This window comes from Neofelis nebulosa, chromosome 5, assembly GCF_028018385.1.
Source record: "Neofelis nebulosa isolate mNeoNeb1 chromosome 5, mNeoNeb1.pri, whole genome shotgun sequence".
NCBI classification, from domain to species: domain Eukaryota; kingdom Metazoa; phylum Chordata; class Mammalia; order Carnivora; family Felidae; genus Neofelis; species Neofelis nebulosa.
The window spans coordinates 16,242,595-16,265,840 of NC_080786.1; the positions used below are offsets into that span (position 1 = coordinate 16,242,595).

Sequence of the window (23,246 nt, forward strand, 5' to 3'; positions counted from 1 at the left end):
CTAATAGATGGCAGTGCAGAAACAACCCACCACAGGAGAAGAGACTCAAATTTGATGGCACTATCCTCACTAAATTGGATGGAGGGTTGTACTCAGCACACATATGCAATGTATGAAAGCTATTAGGTTACAAGTGACAGAAACCCAACTTGAACTAGTTTAAACAAATTAGGAGAATTTATTTATCCCCATAAACAAAGCCTAGGAAGAAAGAATTGGAACTGGCTTTTAGGGAGACTGGAATCAAAGACTTGAACAAAGTCAAGACTCCTTTTCTTCTTTTCGGCGTAAAAATCATCTGACTTCTCCAGATGATGAAGGGCATGGTCCCCACTCTAATATTACAGTCTTGGGATATGAGAACCCCATCTACCAGCTGCTGGTGCAGAATTCTTTAGGGGAGGGTTTCTCAACAGCAATATTATCGACACTTTAGTTTGGATAATTTAATTCTTTGTTGTGATGATCTATGCTCAGCATTGTGGTATATTTAGAATCACCACCAACCTCTACTCCATGGATGCCAGTGGCATTCCCAAATCATGACAGTCACAAATGTCTCCATACACTGTTAAACGCCATGGATGAGGTGGCAAAATCTCCTCCCGTTGAGAACCACTGCTTTAGGGAGAATTACAACTAGCCTGGTTTTATTCAAGCATCCACCCATGCACAATCCTGGTGGCCGGAAAATGTGTCATTTAAAAACATGGCAACTCCAATTCAGAGCACATGACTAGAATTCGAAGGAGAGGAAAAGTCCTTAAGAAGACGAGGGCACGGTACAGACATTGTCACCAGGAGTCAGTGATACAGCTGTGCCCCAATTTGTGTCAATCCCATGCAGATTATAGCAGGAAAGCAAAACATATGAGCTTCTTTACCTGACTCAAATGAAGCCTGATGGATCTTTTGTAGTCAAATGCCACATCCTCCATAGCATTCAGTGTGATTTTCTATATTCCACTAGTTCTAAGGGAGTAGCTATATATGTTCTCTCTCTCTCTCTTTGTCCCCAACTTCCATATTCCAAACACATTTTTAAAATGTACAGCAAATACACTTACTTAGGGCACAAGAAAATAATAGTTGATGCTTACTGAGAAACTACGAAATGCCAGGCACTGATCTCAGCATGTTTAATTCACCTCATTTAATACTCACAATGGCCGTATAATATAGACACTGTTTCTGTCTCTATTTTATAGAAGAAGGAAAAAGTCTTAGAAAGGTTAAGTGACGGGTCCAAGGCCAGCTAGCTGGGATTTCAAAACGTGTACCTTCAATATTAAAAAGTTGATGTTCTTATTCACAAACACATCCTACAAATGGTTTTGCAGGACTCAAAACTGAAGAGCCAGGAAAGAAAGGTAGAAAGTAAAGTGGTTCTTCTTTTCCCTTTTCTCCAGTTGCTGTCTCCCCAGCAGCTACAACTCCCTCCTCACCCTCTCCCATATCCTTCTCTTAGGAGCACAGAAAAAGCCACAGAATCATTTTTTCCACAAGTAAATTGCTAATAAGTACAGACAATCAATTAACTCAAAATCTAGACACTACAAAGGGTAGGTGAGGGTTAATCAGCATTCATTCCTATTCAATTACGGCACATTTCAGATGATGTTTACGAAGCAGGAGGGCAAAGGGGTGGACTAGATAATTGCTCTGAAATATAATATCTAGAGTATGAGCATTATGACAGGCAGAATTCTTTTACAGAAATGAGAAACAATAGTTGCAGATCCTAAGTGTCTCAAAGTGCTACAAGGAAATCTAAACAAAGCAGAGAACAGGAGAGCTTGTCAACATCAATGAGCCCATGGGCAGAACGTTTTGAACCTCAGTATAGTTACAAAAGGGGACTTCCCTACTTTGGACAGGAAGCCCTCAAGCAGAAATGGGAGTAGAGAGAGACCAGCTGGTGACTCGAGCTCTGCCCCAACTGGATTCATTTTTGGCATTCATCTCTTTGGTTTCAGTGGCATCAAGTCTAAAATTGCGGATGATGTTGCCCACTGGACCACTTCTCCCTGTATATTTGACAATCTAGGGATGAGACTGTGATATTGGTGCCAAAGGACATCTCTTAATCCAACTTGGTCTAATCCAAAGAGACGCTGAGCATTTCTTTCGGCAACTCCAATTGAATCTGGTCAGGAAAAACTCTGCGTGCCACTCAGCACGCTGTATGCATACAAGAGGTTTTATTCCAGCAAAGCCCCACTCCCCAGATCATCATCCCCTGCTATGATGTTTTACCCCCATTTCTTATAAGATTTGGTGTTGCATGACGCCCTTTTAATCCTCCATATTTAATTAGTTCTATCATATCCTTCAAATTAGACATGGAAATCTTCTTGAGCCATATTGCACACATCATCACCTTGTCACTTTGCCATGGTTCCTGGTCCTTTCAGTCCCTATCCCCTCTTCCACTGGACCCCCAAACTTGTCTATGATGAAACTGGGATCCCCTTCTCTTACACCATCTTCTCCAAGGTTATTTATTTAAAGTGTGTTTCACAGTTAATGCAAAGCATAAGACCTTCCAGTGATACACCTCAGTGTGCCCAACAGCTTTATATCAACCTGTAGCCCAACACACTGGTTAATGTCTAAGGCTCCTCCCAGCTGCAACATGCTATAATATCACGGACACTACAGTAGTGACAGTAAACATGTAGCATATGGCAGAAGAGGCCTCCTGCCATGGGCAGCAGTTGAAGGACCAGAACATGAGCCGAACTTCACAAACAGTCCTTCATTAGGGGCCAAATGGTTTCAGCATTCCCATCTATAAATAACTACATGATATTTCTCGGTAGCAATCAAAAGAAAGCATGGAGCTCTGTGCCCCCAGCATATATGACAACACTTACATGTCTCCTGTGACATCTACATGAATTAGAGAATGGTGGGAAAATGCACGGGGTCCCAAGAAGCTTTCCGTATTCATATAGAATATGAAGGGAGTCCACCTGCATGTACTTTCCTTGTGAAGCATTCATCACCATGACTAACATTTTCCTGAACCTTCTCTTTTTACTTCAGGTTGTGGGGTTGGGTTGGGGTTGGGGTTCGGGGGTGGTGAGAGGTTTTTGAAAAACACATAAGAACAAATACACCCAAATTAATGCACTTCCTAAAAGGTCATTCCCTCCTCCTAACAATGCAAACTCATGTAAAGCTATTCTATGGGATACACTCTTAAAGCCGGTTTATTGACTACATTCTTTTTAAAAGGCTCATGACTTTATAGTGTATCTTATATTTGAAAACAAAACGAGACAAAAAAACACATAAAAAGAGCCAACTTGATTACCCAGTTTAATGAGCCATCCAGGTTAGCAGGTTTCACCATGAAACACTCTGGGCTTTTTCCAAAAACAACAATGACCCACAAAGTCTTATGACCATGGGAAATGTTTATACACTGTGCCAATATCTTAGGATGAAATTCTAAAAGAGAAATTTCAAAGATGTTTTCATCAGTGATAACATCAAAGGCAACTAGCTTATGGTCTCTCGAGATAAATATTTTGAAGGTGTCAATACTCATTAAGAAGTATAGCTTGTATGTTTATTATTTTGTATTTGGTCAAGGCTTATACTATTTATTCATCCTTATCACACTTTGTTTCAGAAGTAATTTAAAAGGGTGTATAGGAAGAAATTTAAATGCAAGAAATAGCAAAACTAAAAGTGGGGTGAAAGAAGAATTAAAAAGAAAAATACATAAGAGACAAACAATAGAAATGGAGTTTAAAATGCACATCATGGTGTGAGCTTGTGACCCACAGTGTGGCTGGCAGCCAATGGGAAAAGGAAAAGCAGGTCAGCTCCACAATTCACAGTGCTTGTAAGAGAGGAAGCAAATCAACTGCTCAGGAAGAATTGTGTAACTGACAAAGTTTCCTTTTTTCCCATCATCCCAAAGGCAGGGCCAGTCAAGCTTTTCCTCCAAAAACAGGTTTGAATCAATTCTACGTTACAGGTGACCAAGTGAATGAAGGCCCCAAATTCTGCTCCACGTTGAATTATTCCATGGAACATGGATATAATACTCATAGTTTTAAAAATGTTGAGGCATGTATAACAAGAATCTTGCCTGTATCAAAATAAAACTTGAAAATAAAATAAGAATGTCTAGTTTGGAATGGCATTAATTCCTGCCAGGGGGAAAAAAAAAATATTTGTGAATGCTTCCCAAAGCTATTTAATTAGGTCACTGCTGTATAGGATTGGTATGTAATAAATAATCACAATTTAAAGAATATCATCACAAAATATCTTTTATCATAGAATAGCGGATATGTCTCCTCTTTAATAAATATATTGAACTAGTTGATGCTTTAGTGATTTAGTGGTTTAGATAAGATTTAGTTTCTTATCACATTTCTCTGAAGATATTTCTCATACTCACACATACGTTCAAAGAGGCTTATAAAAGGATCATTTTTGTATATTACTGATAATAATGGAAAATTGGATGCAGTATTCCAATGCCTTCAACAAGGTAATGGTTAGATAATGTGCGACACATTTTAGAATACAATACACGTATTTAAAAGAACAAGGTAGGTTAAACTGACTCATGAGAAAAGTCTAAAACATACGTTTTCTTTCTCTGTTTGCTATTAATTCTGGTCATTTGTGTTCATTCTTCCATTTGTTGATTGTGGAGGCTTTCTTTCATGATGTTAGATTTACCGAACAATTTAGTGACTCTTGGTAGCATACACATCCTTGTCTTTGAGATTCTCTGTTAGCCCACCTGAGAATACTGCACTGGTCATTGTTCACTGTGAAGAGAGAAGAATATTCTGCCAGGCAGCACAGGCTTGCAGTTTCTTACTAGCTTTGGGGTCCTCTCCTCCATGAGATGTCAGCAGCTACCTCAGGCACTGCCCTTTCTCCAGGCTCAAGTGACCTTACTGATCACTTCTGCCAGGGATAGGGACAAGACTATATTTCTACTGTCTACCATTTGGCCCAATTTGGGGAAGGGAATAAAACTGAGCCTCCTGGCTTCTTCCATGGCACCTCAAATAGTCATTCTGAGGGTTATTCCCTGGCCTCTTCTTCCTCCTCTACCTGCCTCTCCTGACTCTGAACCCCTCTTGAAACTGATCCTACACTCTGTTGATGTTGTATCTCGGGGGTTTCCCATTTCAATCCAATCTGAACTATTTCAGGTATTTCTTGTAATATATGTCCATCCAGAGGATTCCTTCTGGTCACCAGCATTGTTATGGGTTTGTTTTTAAATACTAGGCTTTGTGTCATTTCTAGGAATTTGAAGTGGGAATGGGAGACAGGTGTGTGTGCTCAGCTCCCTCTCATAATCCAGTCTCTGCAGGTGGATTGCAGAAACACTGTGTTCAGTCCTCTCCTGCATCTACCTACATAAAAATACCGTTGAGATTTCCACGAGGATTGGGTTGGCAGAATAGATTTAATTGAGGAGAATTTACATCCTTAACAATACTGATTTCCCCAATTACATGAACAGATATTTCTTTCTCTCCATATATTTTCTAGATAAAGAATGTTATTCTGTTCACATAGGTCTTGGACACTTATTATTTATTCCCATGTAGTTTACGCTTTTGTTACTATTGTGAATGGTATCTCCTTTTCGATTAAAATTTCTAACCAGTTCCTGTTGGTATATTAACAAAGCTATTGATTTTGATATATTCATTTTGTAACTGGCCACCTTGCTCAGTGCTTTTATTTTTTCTAATAGTTTTCAGTAGATTCTCCTAGGCTTACCAGGGAGATAATCATAAAGACAATGTGCAATATGCATACCAGTATTTTCATTTCAATAGTTTGTAATGAAAAAAAGTATAAAATAGTATGAATCCCTATCAACAGAGGAATAAGAAATAGATTAAATAAGTTATAAAGCACAGTGATGATAGAGGGAAAATAATATGAATCTCCATCAATAGAGACATTAGAAATAGATTAAATAAGTTATAATGCATAATGATGATAGCGTGCATGCAACCTTTGAAAATAAACATATCTAGAAAGAAATCTACAGATGAAAAGGGAAAAAGAAGAATATGAGATAGCATAAATATTTTGATCCAAGTTCCTCATTCTTACAAAAACTCTTTGCGTGTATATTTTTGTGTATAGAAAGGGAGGGAGGGAGAAAGGGAGGAAGAAAGGAAGGGAGGAAGGGAGGAAGAAAGGAAGGGAGGAAGGGAGAAAGAGAAAGAAAGAAAGAAAGAAAGAAAGAAAGAAAGAAAGAAAGAAAGAAAGAAAGAAAGAAAGAAAGAAAGAAAGAAAGAAAGAAAAGGTTTTGACAGACAACCAAATGTTTAAAATAGCTATCTCCAAATGGGTGTTTTGTTATGTTCCCCCCCTTTTCTAAAAGACCTGTAATGACAACATATTACTTTTGTACAAAAAGACATGTTCAAATACACATTACTAGTGGCTCATTATCATCTACAACCACCATTTTCTGAGGCCTGCTATACTCTCCAGCTGACTGACCACACTGTTCTAGCCTACTTGGAGGCAGGGTCTGTGGAGACATGAGTGAATAAGCTAGCCAAATGTGGCTCTCCCGTTGGAGTAGAGAATATGAGAGAGAACAGTAATGGGTGATTCTCAGGGACTATACTAAAAGAAAAAGCTGGACAGAGTGTAGGTTGAGGAGTCAGTTTATGGAGCATCACTGTAAAGTCGTATCCAATATGGAATATGTCCAGCCAGGTTGATTAAGCCAAAGAAATTCAAAACTTCAAACTGCTCAATGAAACAAGTACCAAGCATGTTTCACATAAATTGTTTATGCCCTGTCAACATAGCCTAGTGCAAACAAGTTTTAAAATTGAATTTTGATGGAAGAATATAACTAATTGTTAACTCTAGGATATTAGCATACATAAAGTTCTCTTCTTTTAGAAATGAGCCAGATCATATGAGTAGACATATCCCCAAAATGTATCATTCATACACTGGATAGTAATCCTTATCTATGGCTAAAGCTCTATAACATAAATATGAAAAGATATCAAATGGTCAAACATTTGCCTTTATCAGAGTCAGAGTGATCACAAAATAACAGAATCTCATGATTGGGAAGTGCTCTACTGCTTGTTGGGTGTGGCCCGAACCAGGTAAAGTTAGCATCTTTTTTATAAGACCCCCACACATAGTCATTTAGAAAAAGCCAAAATCTCTGCCATGGTAGAAAAAGTACTTTTTTTGTTCATGTAAGGAATGTCAACAAGCATGCTGTAAGGAAAAGAAGACATTCATCGAATGCACTATCCTAAGGGCTTTATATATAACACCTCATTGCATCTTTACAATTGACCGCTAAGGTATTTATCATTATCTCTGCCTATAGTAGGAAAAGAAAAACTGGCAAAAGGATAGAGCCTGGAGATTAAAAAAAAAAAAAAAGTCCTTTTATGTGACTCTGCTTCTGCTGCATCCAACTGACATATAGGAGTCCCTCTATGCCTCCTAACCTGTGAGAAATAAAGACCTACTTGTATTTATTCCATCACAGTCTTTTGAACAAAGGACAGTTCAGTTGCCCCTCAAGATGTTTTACCATGGGCTGGGTATTTAGTTCTTTTTCAGAAGGCTTTTGGTTGCCAAAAACCTAGACCTGACTCCAATACTCTGAAATAATAAGAAAAAAGTATTCTCTTCCATAACAGGAAGTGCAGGGGTAGGGGAGGCTCTGTTTTGGTTGACATAATGGAACAAATCTCATCCAAAACCAAAGTCCTTTACTTCTCTCCCAGTTGCATCTCTGCTGAGGGCCTTTCCTTCACCCTCAGTCTTGTTTCCCTCATGGCCCCAGGATGGTTACAGCTGATCCAAGCATCACACTCAGATCTCACACAATATTTACCCATATTTCCTTCTAAGGAACAAGGAAACTCCCAGAGCTCTCAGCTCTTCTCCTTGAGCCTAGATGGGTCACATGCCCATCTCTCAACCAGTTACCAGCAAGAAACATACACTCTCCCTGATTGGTTGGGTCTAATCAAGATCCAGTCTCCAGAGTAGGGGTTGTGACAGCATTCCCTGAAATATGAGGGAATGTGGAGGAGCCATGAGACTTGAGCTAAATCATGGTTGTTTCATAAACAATACAGACAAAAGCAAAAGGAAAAGCGGGTAAGCAACCAACAGAGTTAAATAAACAACACTGAGAAAACTCCAGTCAGACCAGCTCACTAACGGTCCCAAGCATTTGACTCTCAGACTTTGATCTTTGTACCTTGTTGTTATTAATTGCTTTGTGAGGAATGGTCATTTGCTACTTCTACAGAAATGTGAATTTCACCAAACCTTTTAGTTTTGGTTCAGTCTCACCTCTAGCCTATAGATCTCTCTCTTTTTAGCAGCAACTCTTATGTAAAGTTAACTTGGCATTTGACTAAAGACCTTGTATCAGATACAAACTCCACTGACTGCCTACCTGTCAGACTATGCTACCACCACTAGGAGCTGACCAGTCACTCCTCCTGGGAATGTAAACCCTCCCCCTGGGTGATTGTCATACACTTGGCCCAAGTATCAACATACTGGAGTTTCTGGATCTCCACCATTTCTGGACTTATGTGAAACCCCACACAGGAGGTGAGAAGACCTGGCACTCCAAGAAGACACACGAAGGGCGACGTGATGCAATTCAGAAGTGTGGGGAAGTTAACTTGCCGTGAGATGAATTTTAACCAACGAGAAGCAAGAGATGGGAAGGAGCAGGGTTGACAAACTTCCCCTCCTTTATCCCTCTCACTGACTCCCCTGAGCCAGACTTTCTCCAAACTATCTGCCATTTAGGCCTATCATTTAGGCTCAGTAGATGCACTAGCCAAGCTTCCTAAAGTATCTCTTCCTAGCTCACTATAAAGCCAAAGCCAGCAAGGTAATGTAACACTTCACATTGTTTCATGTCTTTTTTTGCCCTTCTCTTTCCCTCACTCTCCCACCCTAGACTATCACTCCCTAACAAAGCACTTTAACCCTTGCCTCAGGCTCTGCCCTTCTAGAACTCAGGCTACGACAAATATCACAGAGAGGATGAGATACATGTTTTTCTGGACTACCAATCATTTGTTCCATCCAGTGTAGGGCATTATTGCTTCAGTTCTACTGGTGAAGCTTGCATAAACTATACAATAGAAATGGGTACATATTTTCAGGCCACTTAGGGGAAGATTTGACATAAAAATTTACTTAAATATTTAAAATATAAATACTTACTTAAAAATGAAAACCTATTGTACAATATGAAAATCAATAAAGCATATAACAATACTTCACTGAAGAAGCAACATCAAAATCGTCCTGCGTGTGTATCAATAGCTGATTTGCTGACATTTAAACTAATCAAAGGACACGTTACTTCATCACATCAGGATTCAGAAGTGCTCCGAGCCCCTGGAGTTACTTGTTAATATCTGCCATCAGAGCTCAATGACTAAATTTTGATACCAGATATGTAGAATTTTGGAAGCTACAGAAATCCGCTAAAAAAGTAAACTTGCAATGGGTAATGACTAATAGTCAAATAATCACAAAAATAACCACAGAAAAAATGTGACAAGGGTACAAAAGTTCAATCAGATTAGGCAAAATGATTTTTAATTAGTTGGCTTTAGAAGAATGAATTTTGTTTCTTGCGTGACACTTGCCTGAGAATCTATTCATCTAGAACCAATCCCCTCACCTTCCTGGGTTCCTATTGCCCTATGACCTGTGTTATTTACCATGAATTGTTGCCATGCTTTTGTTCCTGCTTTCCCATCTGCCTGACATATTCTTCCCTTTTCGGTGGTCTTATGCCTTCTTCCAACTCAGTTCCCATGTCACTTCCTTTAAGGGTTTTTGCACCGCCAGGCAGAGGTTGGCACACTATATCCCATGGGCCAAATATGGGTGTTTTCATGGAGCTAAGAAGGATTTCTACAGATAAGCATTTGCAATCAGTCTAATGATAGGGGACATTAACTTTGAATCCCAATTAAGCAAGATGTGATCCAACTTCAACAAAACAAAATAAAATGATGAAAGAATTCCATTCTCATTAAAAGATCTGCAATTCAAAGAAGTTATACCCAATTATTATTAATGCATTGTGAAATGTCCCAATAAAAATTTATGGACATTTCTTTTATCTCTTGTCACATAAATACCTGCACAAGATCTTGATTTTTGTCTCTTGGCCCACAAAGCCAAATATGTTTCCTATCTCATCCTTTCCAGGGAAACATCTATCAACCTCTGCACTAGAATCATGGAGCCCAAAACAGCCAGAAAATTTCATATTTAGCATCTTGATTATAAAGATTAAAAACAACAACAACAACAACGCAAAGAGAAGGGACAGGGCCGCCCCCCTCCCCCCACCCCCGCTTCCCAGAAGTATTAGGACTGGCCCCCAAGCCTCTGGGCTGTGCTCTGCTCTTCCCCAAGTCACAGCTCAACAGACGTTTGTTAACTGACTAGAAAGGAGCAGGATTTCTCAGAGAACCTATAAATCAGACAGCATGCCCAATCTCCATTAAATATACCTTTCTCCTCCTGCCTTTTGCTCTTTGTTTAATTTAATGGAAATCCAATGCTTGGATGAAATTCAACCCCACTCTGTCTCCAGCAAGTGCTTAAGGATGTTATGTGAGAAGCAGCTGTGAAGACGGGGTGTGATCAGTTAAATGTGAGCAGAGTTGAAAGCCTGGAAAGGATTCTATAGCCTAGTAATGGTTTATTAAAAAGCCCTGGCAAGGCTTCACTGGATTGACAGTTGGCCCACACCTTTCTCTTCCTTCTGAAAGAGCTCAGCAAAACCAATCTGCCTCTGCCTGAGACCTGCCATTCCACACTGCAGAACTCTACCAGGGCACAGTGTTTACACTAGAACTCGATTCATCATATTTACAAAAGGTCAGACATGACTGAACAGCCTGCCTGGAGATTTTATTTAAATCTACTGTATTTCTTTAAAGGCTTAAAAAAAAAATTCAACCTGTGCTTCGAATGAAGGGGCCATTTGATTTGTGTGATTTGTGTTTGAAAGGTCATCGGCTATATTATAAAACTTGGTCAGCAGAGATGGGGATGAGAGGAGTTGAGAGCTGACTAATAATGGGGGAATGTTCCCTCTGTGCTCATGAAGGCTTATTCAAAGGTATATTGTTTGTACACACTTTCAGAATATCCACGCTTCTAACAGTTGTGTTTGGGGAAATTAGAATCTCAATTCAAGTCCATAGAGATTGATAATACATAGATAAAAGGATAGATAGGAAGGGAGGTAGATAGATACACTGAAAAAACATGGTCAAAAAAACATGACTAAGCAATTGTTTGATGATGTGGATCATGTATTATCCTCAAGTTCAGAGAAAGGACATGCAGCCACACACACTGTCCTTAATTTGTAGGAGGAATTTTTACAAAGAATGTTCACCTTATGTTGGTGGTTGGCTGGTGGGAGGGTAGGGTTCTTCCTATATATTCCCAACTGCATTCATGTGACATGCAACCTATCATGAATTGTCACCTACAGTAGGAAGCTTGTGAGGACAAAGGCGTGGTGTTCATGTGTGTTGGGATTAGTTCTTGAAACAACTTTTTTCCTGCCAATCCATTTAGGGAAATTCTACACAAATAAAGCTCTCAACAGTCCACAAAGACATTGCTAGTGTTGATTTGAAAACAAAATCAAAGATCCAGGAAGTTTCTGAGGAAAAGTGGATTGATTACATCAGAAGGTCCCACACATGGTTGCTTACCACAATCACCTGGGAGCTATTTTCTAAACATGTTTCAAGAGCTAAAGAATTCTAGCTTAAGAATGAAAGAAACATGTGCTTCACTAACGTGTCAAAGGAAGAATGAGGAAACCTGTAGAACTGGCGTAAGTCTGAAAAAGGGGGTGATGAGGAAGGAAAAACAAGAGTATCTCTCACATTTATCATTTTCCTACATATGGGAAACATACATATACATATACAGGATACATATCTTAACACTCTTGTTTTCAGAGTAGCACAGTGGAAGGCAGAAGACCAAATCAGTGGAGAGGACCAATTTTGCTATTACATAATCTGGGCTTGAATCCCAATTCTGCTACCACATCATTATCGAACAGCTCTGAACCTCAGCTTCCACAAGCATAACATGATTCTAGAGATAAGACCTTCCCTATTTGCTTGTTATGAAGATTAACTGAGATAATCTGTGTAAACATTTCACCAAGGTGCCTGATGAACCCTCTGCAAAATCTATTAGGATAGACAGGAAGCAAGTGCAAGTTCACAGAGGGGCCGTTGGGATCTTGACTTTCCCCACATGGTCTTATCTTCATTGGGGATCACAAAACTGAAGAGGCCTTGTGGTTCTCAAATTTGACCGCACATCTGAATTACCTACAGAACTTTCTGTTTCAAAATCTAGATTTTTATGGGGCGCCTGGGTGGCTCAGTCAGTTAAGCGTCCAACCTCAGCTCAGGTCATGATCTCACAGTTTGTGGGTTCAAGCCCCACGTCCGGCTCTGTGCTGACAGCTCAGAGCCTGGAGCCTGCTTCAGATTCTGTGTCACCCTCTCTTTCTGTCCCTTCCCTGCACTCCCTCTCTCTCTCAAAAATAAATAAACATTAAAATATATAATTAAATAAATAAAATCTCGATTTTTAGGCCCTCCTCACATCTATTTCATTAGAATCTCTGGGATGGATTCCTGACAGTACTATGTTTAAAAAATATGTCCCAGGTGATTCTGGTAAGCAACCATGTGTGGGACCTTCTGATGTAATCCACTTTTCATCAAATGAAGGAATCCCTTCTTCAAAATCCATGTCCCAACCTCTTCAGGGCACAGCAGTGCTCTCAAGTAGATAGTATCTTCTATGGTGTCATTTTGGTTGTTGGACACTGTTTTCTATGAGGTCCAAAAATCTTACAATCTCTACACCCCCATCTTACTTCTTAGTAGGAAACGACTTTTCCTATGCAATAACTTTTCTAAAATCTTTTTTTTTTAATTTTTTTAATGTTTATTTATTTCTGAGACAGAGAGAGACAGAGCATGAGTGGGGGAGGGGCAGAGAGAGAGGGAGACACAGAATCAGAAGCAGGTACCAGGCTCTGAGCTGTCAGCACAGAGCCCGACGTGGGGCTCGAACTCACAAACCGTGGGATCGTGACCTGAGCCAAAGTGGGTCGCTCAACCGACTGAGCCACCCAGGCGCCCCAAACTTTTCTAAAATCTTAAGGAGGCCATTCATCAAGCCTTCATTCTTTATCTTTACATTCTTTATCTTCTCCACCTTCTGCAAATATTTCTCCTAGGACATGGTTTCTAAATCAACTTAACATCATCTTCTTCCTCATCTTAAACACTAGGTCAATCAAAATATTCCTCCTTAAAAGATTTTACTAGAACACAATAGATGCTGTGTGTGGCCTGATCAGCACAATCACTTTCATGATCTCCCACCAAGCAGTCTAATTTTTATTAGTCTGTATCTTTTGACAGCTATCTAATATTGTTCAGGTTGTGGTCCATTTCAAACACCGATGCTCTTCACAAACTGCTAGCAAACCAAATCTTCCTTATTTTTACGGCCATGTTTAACTTTTTGAGGAAAATGAAAGACTATTTATTTCCCACTCTTGAAGTTTCTTTTAGAGATTTTGTAATCAATTTTTTGAGGTGATGAGTAAAATTTTTATTATAATCAACATATGTGTTATTCCTCCTTGCTTTGCATTGTTTTGCATCATCTCATTCAGCCTTTGGCTTAAAAAAAAAAAAAAAAAGGCAGGACCAAAGCCTGTGGAAGTCCACGAGACACCTCCAACTGGGTGGACATAGATTCACACAACCAGCTACAAGTGATGCTACAAAATGCTTTGCTGACCTCAAGAAAAATGATAACTGGAGAGCTCCTTGGATCTATCATCGTCATAAAGCGATTTATAAAGGAACTAAAGTCAGCTTGAGATATCTTCCTCTTAATGAATACACACAGGTGGCTCTGTATCCTTGCCTTTTCTAAAGATACATAAACAATTTAATGGTCTATTTCAGAATGTTGCATGGTTGTAAATGTCAAGATTGACAGTTTATGTCAACCAGAAGCTAGCCTTTGTGAGAATAATGGAATGATTTGACTGTCTCCATTTTTCCAGAACTTATTTATGAGCCCTCAGAGGTAACTGACAATGATGCTGAGACTCAGCAATCACATTTCTAAGGTCTGTTAGCATTTTAGAGGCATGGTTCCTTTTATTCTCAGGTACTTGAATTCTCTTAAGTCTGCTGAATCTTCTTTTACTCACTTGTCATATTGCTTAGGCCACAATACCCCCTTATTTTCTTTTGAATTTTCTTCCCTTCAAGTCAGAAAATGTTTCCCATTTTCAAGACAATGGAAAAAAAATAGAAATTATGATTTTTCTCTTCTTTTCATCATGTTAACACACAAATCTTTATTTTTCAGACTGCAGGCTTGATACGTCCTCCAATGTAGGTACTTGTTACAAAGATCACTAAAACAGCTTTCTGAGCCACTGCAAGTCTGGGAATGTCCCTCCCAACATAATCTTCCCTGTACTATGCCCTGCTTTCATATTCAACCTTGACCATTTGGCATCTGAGGACAGATCATTTTCTGTTAGAGCATAGAGGGACTGTCCCATACATGTTGGATGTTTAACAGCATCCCTGTCCTCTGTCCACTAGATGCCAGTAGCATGCACCTCCCACCCCCCAGTTAGGACAAATTGAAAGTATCTTCAGATGTTGCCCCCAGTTGACTTCCTAATTTTTGGAACTTTTGAAAATCACATATCAAAAATTTTTATATTATTATTAACCTTCCTTACACATACCCCTTGGCATCTCTAGGCTGGTTCATACTTTTTGTTTAATTTATTCTCAAGTTAGTTAACCTACAGTGTAGTCGTGGTTTCAGGAGTAGAATCCAGTGATTCATCACATATTAACACCCAGAAAGTGCCCTCCTTAATGCCCATCACCCATTTCCCTACCTCCACCAACCCTCAGTTCGTTCTCTGTATTTAAGAGTCTCTTATGGTTTGCCTCCCTGTTTTTATCTTATTTTTGCTTCCCTTCCTCTATGATCATCTGTTATGTTTCTACAACTCCACATGAGTGAAATCATGTGATATCTGTCTTTCTCTGACTTATTTTGCTTAGCATAATACACTCTAGTTCCATCCATGTTGTTGCAAATGACAAGATTTGATTCTTTTTCATAGCCAAGTAGTATTCCATTGTGTATATATGCCACATCTTCTTTATCCATTCATCAGTTGATGGGCATTTGGGCTCTTTCCATAATTTGGCTATTGTTGAGAGCACTGCCATAACCATTGGGGTGAATGTGCCCCTTCAAATCAGCACTCTTACAGCCTTTGGATAAATTCCTAGTAGTGCAATTGCTGGGCCGTAGGGTAATTCTACTTTTAATTTCTCGAGGAACCTCCACACTGCTTTCCAGAGTGGCTGCACCAGTCTGAATTTAGGCTGGTTCATATTTACATTTGCTACAAATATCCCATGCAGTTGGATTGTATGTGGCCAGACCAGAAACCTTCCAGGGAGGACACAAACTCCCAAGTCTATTGTCCTTAGAAATTGTTTATCAGATCTGACATCTCCCTCCATTTCATTTGCAAATCTGCCATTTTTTAATCCACCAAACAAGAATTGGAAACCTTCGGCCCCCAGAGCTTCTCAGATCGCAAGGTTCATATTTAAAATAGTGAAATCATAAGATAATAATCTGATGCTTGGTGCTTCTAATTCCAAAACCCACACTGATTCTGGGAATGGAAGGAACCAACCAGTTTGCCTTGAGCTATTTCCAAGCCCTTTCTAAGAAATGCTTACTTATACCACAAGTAATCTTTTTCCCTCATAGCTTATTTCTAGCTACTTTCCAACAAAGTTTATTTTTCTCCTTTTTACTAGTGCACACTAGATGTACTTTTAGTGATGTGTCCTTGTAATAAAGTCAACTGAGCAAAACCCAGAGGGGAGGATATTTTCAAATGTCTTTTGGAAAGAAAGAAAACAGTCCACAAAAAAAGGAAAGGCAACACTGTTCTTTTAGAAATAGCCTGCTGTGGCAAAAAGAAATGCACAGAAAAGGACAATTTTGTGATTCAATAGGAATGCAAAAGTCAGAATTATTGCCAATACAGAAGGACAGAGGTGCAAATGCTGGGAAAGTTAAGGTTGCCAGGCTCTCCGTATACGCACAAAGAACTTCTTGTCTTACGCTGCCGAGAAAGACAAGCTATGGACATTTTGCCTATCTTTCCCACCTAAATGTAAAGGCTAACACAAATTCGAATTTGAGATCCTAACACAAATTCTTTCCCAGAGATTCTTGGGAAACTTCCTGGGTCAACACCCCCCTCCCACCTCCTAGAATATGTTTGACACCTGCCAGTAGCTACTGGGCAAGTGTTTTTCAAACTTCAGTGTGTTTAAGGGTCAATAGGAGAGCTTATTTCAAAGGTAGCATTCTGGGGCCTGTCTACCAGAGGTTCATTACATGCAGGCTGGAGCCCAGAAATTCACACTTTTTTTTTTGAGTGATTTTTTTTTTCTTTACTATTTTTTTTTTTTAATTTTTTTTTTTCAATGTTTTTTATTTATTTTTGGGACAGAGAGAGACAGAGCATGAACGGGGAAGGGGCAGAGAGAGAGGGAGACACACAGAATTGGAAACAGGCTCCAGGCTCCGAGCCATCAGCCCAGAGCCTGACGCGGGGCTCGAACTCACAGACCGCGAGATCGTGACCTGGCTGAAGTCGGACGCTTAACCGACTGCGCCACCCAGGCGCCCCTTTTCTTTACTATTTTTGAGAGAGAGAGAAAAAGCACGTGAGCGGGGAAGGGGCAGAGAGGGGAGGGGCGAGAGGATCTGAAGCGGGCTCTGTGCTGATAGCAGAGAACCCGATGTGGGGCTCGAACTCATGAACTGTGGGATCATGACCTAGGCCGAAGCTGGACGCTTAACCAACTGAGCCACCCAGGTGCCCCAGAAATTCGCACTTTTTAAATTAAGTAACACAGGTGATTCCGATGCATGTTTGAAAAACACTGTCCCAGGTACCCTAGGGTGAAACTGGGAAAACCCTGATAACTGGGGCCTGGTCATGTAGATACAAAATGTGTTTTATCATGGCATTCAGTACTTCTCTCCCCAAGGAAACAATTGGCAGATAAGCAATATAAAATAGTGTTATCAGAGCTTGTATGCAAACCCTTCCCAAAAGAGAAGCAACATTTAAAATAACTTGTTATTCACACAGAAAAATATGTGTTTAGCAAAAATATGCTGTTAAGACTATTAAGCTTTAGTTTCTGTATAAATGAAGATTTCTTCCCTCAAAGAAAAATTAGGCCACAAGAAATTTTTTCTCCTCTAATAAACCATGACGTTCGAATGCGTGAATGAAAGGACAAATGCCTTGCCAACGTTCTCCATAAAAGCTGACCGTCTGTGAGCCCAATGAGACAGCCTAGCCCTTGCAGATCTGAAGCTGGAACCTAGCTGTCCGACCCACTGATGGCTGTTTTCATAACAGATGATTGAGAAAAGTCCCCTGTCACTTCTGCTTCAGGGTCTGTGCTGTCTAGTCGAGACAAGCTGATGCCCACCAGCTAATGTTCATGTCTCCATCAACCTTGTCTCCAAGTCCCAGAAACATCTCACACAAGCAGAAGTTCTCTTTCTCAAGGTACATGGAGCAGACCACATTTAGCAGAGGTCATGATACTGTCGTCTCTATTTGAACCCGAACTGACATAGCTTTTACTCTTGTTCTGCACAAATAAATGAGAAAACACAAACGAGATCCTTTTTTTCCTTTTATTAATGGACAAAAGTGCACAAAATTGTAAGTACTCAGCTGCATGAATTGTCACAAGGTTGAACACACCTCTCTAACCATCTAGGACCTCACCTGGAGCCAAAACATCACAGGATCCCACAAACTTCCTTCCATATTCTGCCAGTCACTATACCTCCCAGGATAGGGGCAAAGGCGTGGTTTTGCTTATTTGGGGCCGTTATTAAATGAGGTAATATTGTATGTGCTGCTTTGTGTCTGATATCTTTCAAAGCAAGTATTTTAATACACGGATGCCCATCTCATGCCCCCTGTTCTCCTGAGATACTGGTATTCATCAAATATCTGTAAAGACCCTTCAAAAGTTGTCAGTAGAGCAAAGCAACTGACCAACCTCCTGAGAAATTTAACAGCAGCCTATAGCACGAAATGGGAGGAGATTCACCATAGAAACCATTGCTCTCTTTCCATCAGACAATAAATTTGTATCAAATGCCTACTGTGTACTAACTCTACATTAACACTATGAGGTAGAAAAGTCATGGCCCATCCAGAAAGCACTCATAATGTATCTGGAGAGGTTAATACACAAACATAAAAGAAAGAAAGAAAACTCAGGATGTGTGTATATACTTACAGTGCTGCATGTGTCTTCTAGGCAATTCGAGAAAAGAACAATAAGGTGCTGCTTGAGTTACAGACAGTAACTTCTTGAGTTACAAGCAATAATTGCAAAGTGAGTTATGGAGGAAGGAGCCCAATGCAAGGTTGTCACCAAGAGAAAGGGTTCTCAGGAGAGATGACATCGTGTCCTGTGTATTGCAGATATGGCTACAAAAGTTGTGTTATTAATGTCACTAGGGTAGGAACAGAAAGTTCTGTAGGGAGATAAAGATTCGGCCTAGGTGGGCAAAAAACAGGCAACATAAAAATAGGACCCTGTTAACAAAAAAAGAGACATCAATGTTTGAGAGTCAGTGATGGTTTGCCTCTGAGGTGTTCTTTTTCCTCAGAGAAACTCAGTATCTCTTTACAGAATCACTGTACTTGAGCCAATGATAGAGGTTCCATAATTGAATCTTATATCTTAGTAATAGCAGTCACTGCCAGATAAGAGTTTGTCCTATTTAGTACGAAAGATTTCCTTTACAGTTGGCCATAGCCAAAAAAAATTTTTTTGATAATAAAATATCATTGATCGGGTGGCAGGAACTCTTTCATGTATATGTTAGCTATAATCTTCACCATGTCCTAAAAGGCAAATACTGAAAACTAAGATTCAGATGGCTCCAATACCTTTCATATAATTAAATAGCCTGTAAGAGGAACTGCCTGGATCTGATCCCAGGTCTATCTAGATACAAAAGTCGTCTAGAGAGCAGAGGGTGATCCCTTTAATTGGATGTGCTGATAATGATCACAATGGCCCAATATAATTGTTATATGGTATTTTCTATTCTATAAATTCTTTATTCTGTATCGCTCTTCACAGTCTCACAAATAGGTTTATCTGCATTTGACCCTCACAATGACCATACTGAGTAAGTAAAACCAATCTTAGCCCATGTCACAGGGGAGCTCACCTAGTTTGTCAGCAGGAGGCCACAACTGAAGGCCAGATCTTCTGATTTCATAATCAGTATTGTTTCCACTGACTAGAAATGTACAACTTTAGTACTTCTGTATGGATATGAAGATAAACCATAATATGATCTTTAGGTCATGGGTAAAATAAGAATCCAAGATATATACTGATAAAATGTCTTTGTAACACAAGTTGCTCAAAATACTCTTCTTAAAGAAAGGCCTGGGGAGGGGGTAGGATTCCAACAATCCTAATGATTATCTGTTTCCTCAAAATCCCGGACTTGTTCAGTAGCATGGAAACTCCTACAGAAATGGCTTTCCCTGCATCTGTCTGAGAATAAGAGAAATAGAGGAAGGTTAAACATGCAAATGATGCTGCAAAATTCATGACTGTGGATGCATCTGATTCCCAGCCCGCAGCTTTAGGGGGGCACGTGGCTCCCCTGGATAAAAGAAAGTAAGCATGGAAAGAAGCTGGCAGGCTTTCCCAGAAAATACACCACCCTTGGGCACCCTGCCCAAGAAAGAATCAGACAACATAGCCAGATGATTTAAATGCTTAGCTGCTAACCTCAGCCTGAAGGAGCCTTGTGTTGGCAGTCTTCACTAAGATTCTCAGGCTTAGCAAGTAAGCCAGGCATCCCATACCACTAAGGGCCACAGAACAAGAGCCTCTTAGGAGGACAGTCTAGGCCAGATAACCCCCTTCCACCTCACAGATCCATGAATACCGTTTGCACAGCAAGTGGGATGAGTGGTCATCGAAATCAAATAAACATATGGCTTCAAGGATTCTCGGGCACCCCCTTGCCTACAGGGCTTGCTTAAGGTCTCCCCATCGTATTAGACAATGTCAGGGTTCTACCCAGATTCCCCAGGATATCTTTTGACCTTGTTTGTGCATGCCCCTCCTCCCTTTGGTGTGTTTTACATACCCATGGCCAGCAAGTATTTTTAGGACTGCCCTAAGGCTACTGGAAGCGGGAGCCTGAAGCACTTCAAAATACAAAAAGCCCTTAACCAATGCCTGACAGGCATCATCTATGAAAGACCCAGCCCACTTGCCCAGGCCCCAGAGCAAGTCTGTTTGTGCCTAGAATGCCACAAAATTTTTGGTGAACGATTCTTTCAGTCTTTTTCTTCTTTCTTGTAAGTTTTCATTTAAATTCCAGTTAATTAACATACAGTGTTATATTAGTTTCGGGTGTCAAACATAGTGATTCAACACTTTTGAAAATACAACACCCAGTGCTCATCACAGCAATGCACTCCTTAATCTGCATCACCCATCCTTCCACCCACCTCCCCTCTGGTAACCATCAGTTTGTTCTCTATAGTTAAGAGTCTGTTTCTTGGTTTGCCTCTCTTTTTTTCCCCTTTCCTCATTTGCTTAGTTTCTTAAATTCCACATATGAGTGAAATCATATAGTATTTGTCTATCCCTGGATGACTTATGCTTAGTTTCTTAAATTCCACATATGAGTGAAATCATATAGTATTTGTCTATCCCTGGATGACTTATTTCACTTAGCATTACACTCTAGCTCCATCTATGTCATTGCAAATGGCAAGATTTCATTCTTTTTATGGCTGCATAATATCCCATTGAATATATATACTACATCGTTATCCATTCATCCGTCCATGGACACTTGGGCTGTTTCCATAATCTGGCTGTTATACTGGCTGCTATAAACAAAGGGGTGCATGTATTCTTTTGAATTAGTATTTTTACATCCTTTGGGTAAATATCTAGTAGTGCAATTGTCGGATCGTAGGGCAGCTCTATTTTTAACTTTTTGAGGAGTCGCCATACTCTTTTCCACAGTGGCTGCACCAGTTTGCATTCCCACCAACAGTGCAAGAGGGTTCTCCTTCCTCTGTATCCTTGCCAATACCTGTCATTCCTTGTGCTGCTGATTTTAGCCATTCTGACAGGTGTGAGATGACAGATCATTGTAATTTTGATTTGCATTTCCCTAATAATCAGTGATGTTGAGCATCTTTCCATGTGTCTGTTGGCCATCAGTATGTCTTTTTTTTTGGAAAAATGTCTTTTTATGTCTTCTACCCATTTTTTTAATTGGATTGTTCATTTTTGGGTGTTGAGTTTTGTAAGTTCTTTATATATTTTGGATACTAACCCTTTATCAGATACGTCATTTGCAAATATCTTCTCCTATTTTGTAGATTGCCTTTCAGCTTTGTTGATTGTTTCCTTTACTGTGTAGAAGCTTTCTATTTTGATGATGTCCCAATGGTTTGTTTTGCTTTTGTTTCCCTTGCTGCAGGAGACATATCTAGAAAGAAGACACAGTGACCAGTGTCAAAGAGGTACTCCCTGTGTTCTCCTCCAGGATTTTTATGGTTTCAGGTTTCACATTTAGGTCTTTTATCCATTTTGAATTTATCTTTGTGTTTGGTGTAAGAAGGTGGTCAGTTTCATTCTTTTACATGTTGCTGTCCAGTATTCCCAACACCATTTGTTGAACAGACTTTTTCCCATTGGATATTCTTTGCTGCTTTGGCGAAGATTAATTGACCATATAGTTGTGGGTTCATTTCTGGGTTTTCTATTCCGTTCCATTGGTCTGTGTGTCTATTTTCGTACCAGTACCATACTGTTTTGATCATGACAGTTTTGTAATATAAATTGGAGTCCAGAATTGTGATGCCTCCAGCTTTTTCTTTTTAAGATTTCTTTGGCCAAAAAAGACCCAAACAGTCAGCCTCTTCTTAAACCTCAATCCAAGGAACCAGCTGGAGAAGAGAGAAAATGCTGCTCCTCACAAAATACCCCCTGTCACTTGAGAAGTCTACCTGCAATAAATTTCACCCCATCCACCTTCTTCAGTTACACAAATCAGAAGTCCCCGTGCACATCAACGTATGAAAAGAGATACTGGGGAGGGTGCTAGAGATGTAGTGTGTACCTGCAGTGTCTAAGGTGTAGATTGGCTAGTCAAAATGCCACATTACTGAGTAAGTGTCTGGAGAGAGGTAAAACTTTGAGTTGCAATGACCATTTGTATCTGAGTGTGCAAAAAAGATTTGCAAGCAGATATGTAGCGGAGAGAAGGTCTGAGCAGCTGAAGATGAAAGGGAAGTGTGGCTGGGGCAGGAAATCAGGCTGAAAGTTTAGGAAACACAGGCTGTTTCTCCTACAGTAATGGTTCTTCAGGTATAGAAGCTTTCTATTTTGATGATTCAGGTGATTCAAGCAGCATCAGCATCACCTGCGAGCTTGTTAGAAATGCAAATTCCCGCTACCTCTTAGAAATGGGCCGAGCAATCTGTGTTTTACAAGCCCTCGGCTGATTCTGATGACGTCAAAATTTGAGAGTCACCAGTCTAAGGTGTAGCTCTCAATAGAAACCCCGCCACCACCAAAGAGCAACTGTTGCCATGCCCTAAACGCTAGGAGCTCTGGGGATAAATGGTGTCGATTTTCAAAGCCAATACCCATTTGGCAAAGCTTATTTTCAAGGTCTTTTTTCACTGTAGCTTTAAGGCCTTAAAAAGAAAAGTCTAAATTCTCACCTTCAGACACATCACTGCCCAGTGCGTGCATAAGAGATGTGGCAGTCCCAGTCTTTGCCCTCATGGGTGCATCTGTTAGCTGGGGTTTGCCCCTCCTATAAACACGCTGTCATGCTAGCTGGAAATGTCTTCTGATGATAGAATGCTTCCTGTTCGGCAGAGAAGCTTCTTCAAATAGCTCCAGCTGCTGTTCTTGTCTGCCAGCTTGCCTCTCAGAAGTCGTCGGGAGATGGGATCA

General features: G+C 40.0%; 1 long non-coding RNA gene across 1 annotated transcript in view; it reads right to left on the reverse strand.

Moving 5' to 3' along the window:
• Positions 1–4,152: 4,152 nt before the first annotated feature.
• LOC131511730 (uncharacterized) overlaps positions 4,153–23,246 on the reverse strand; it is a 356,942-nt gene continuing 337,848 nt past the window's right edge. The window contains exon 8 of the long non-coding RNA XR_009261694.1: positions 4,153–4,799. This is a non-coding gene — a long non-coding RNA (uncharacterized LOC131511730). The remainder of the gene's footprint in view (positions 4,800–23,246) is intronic.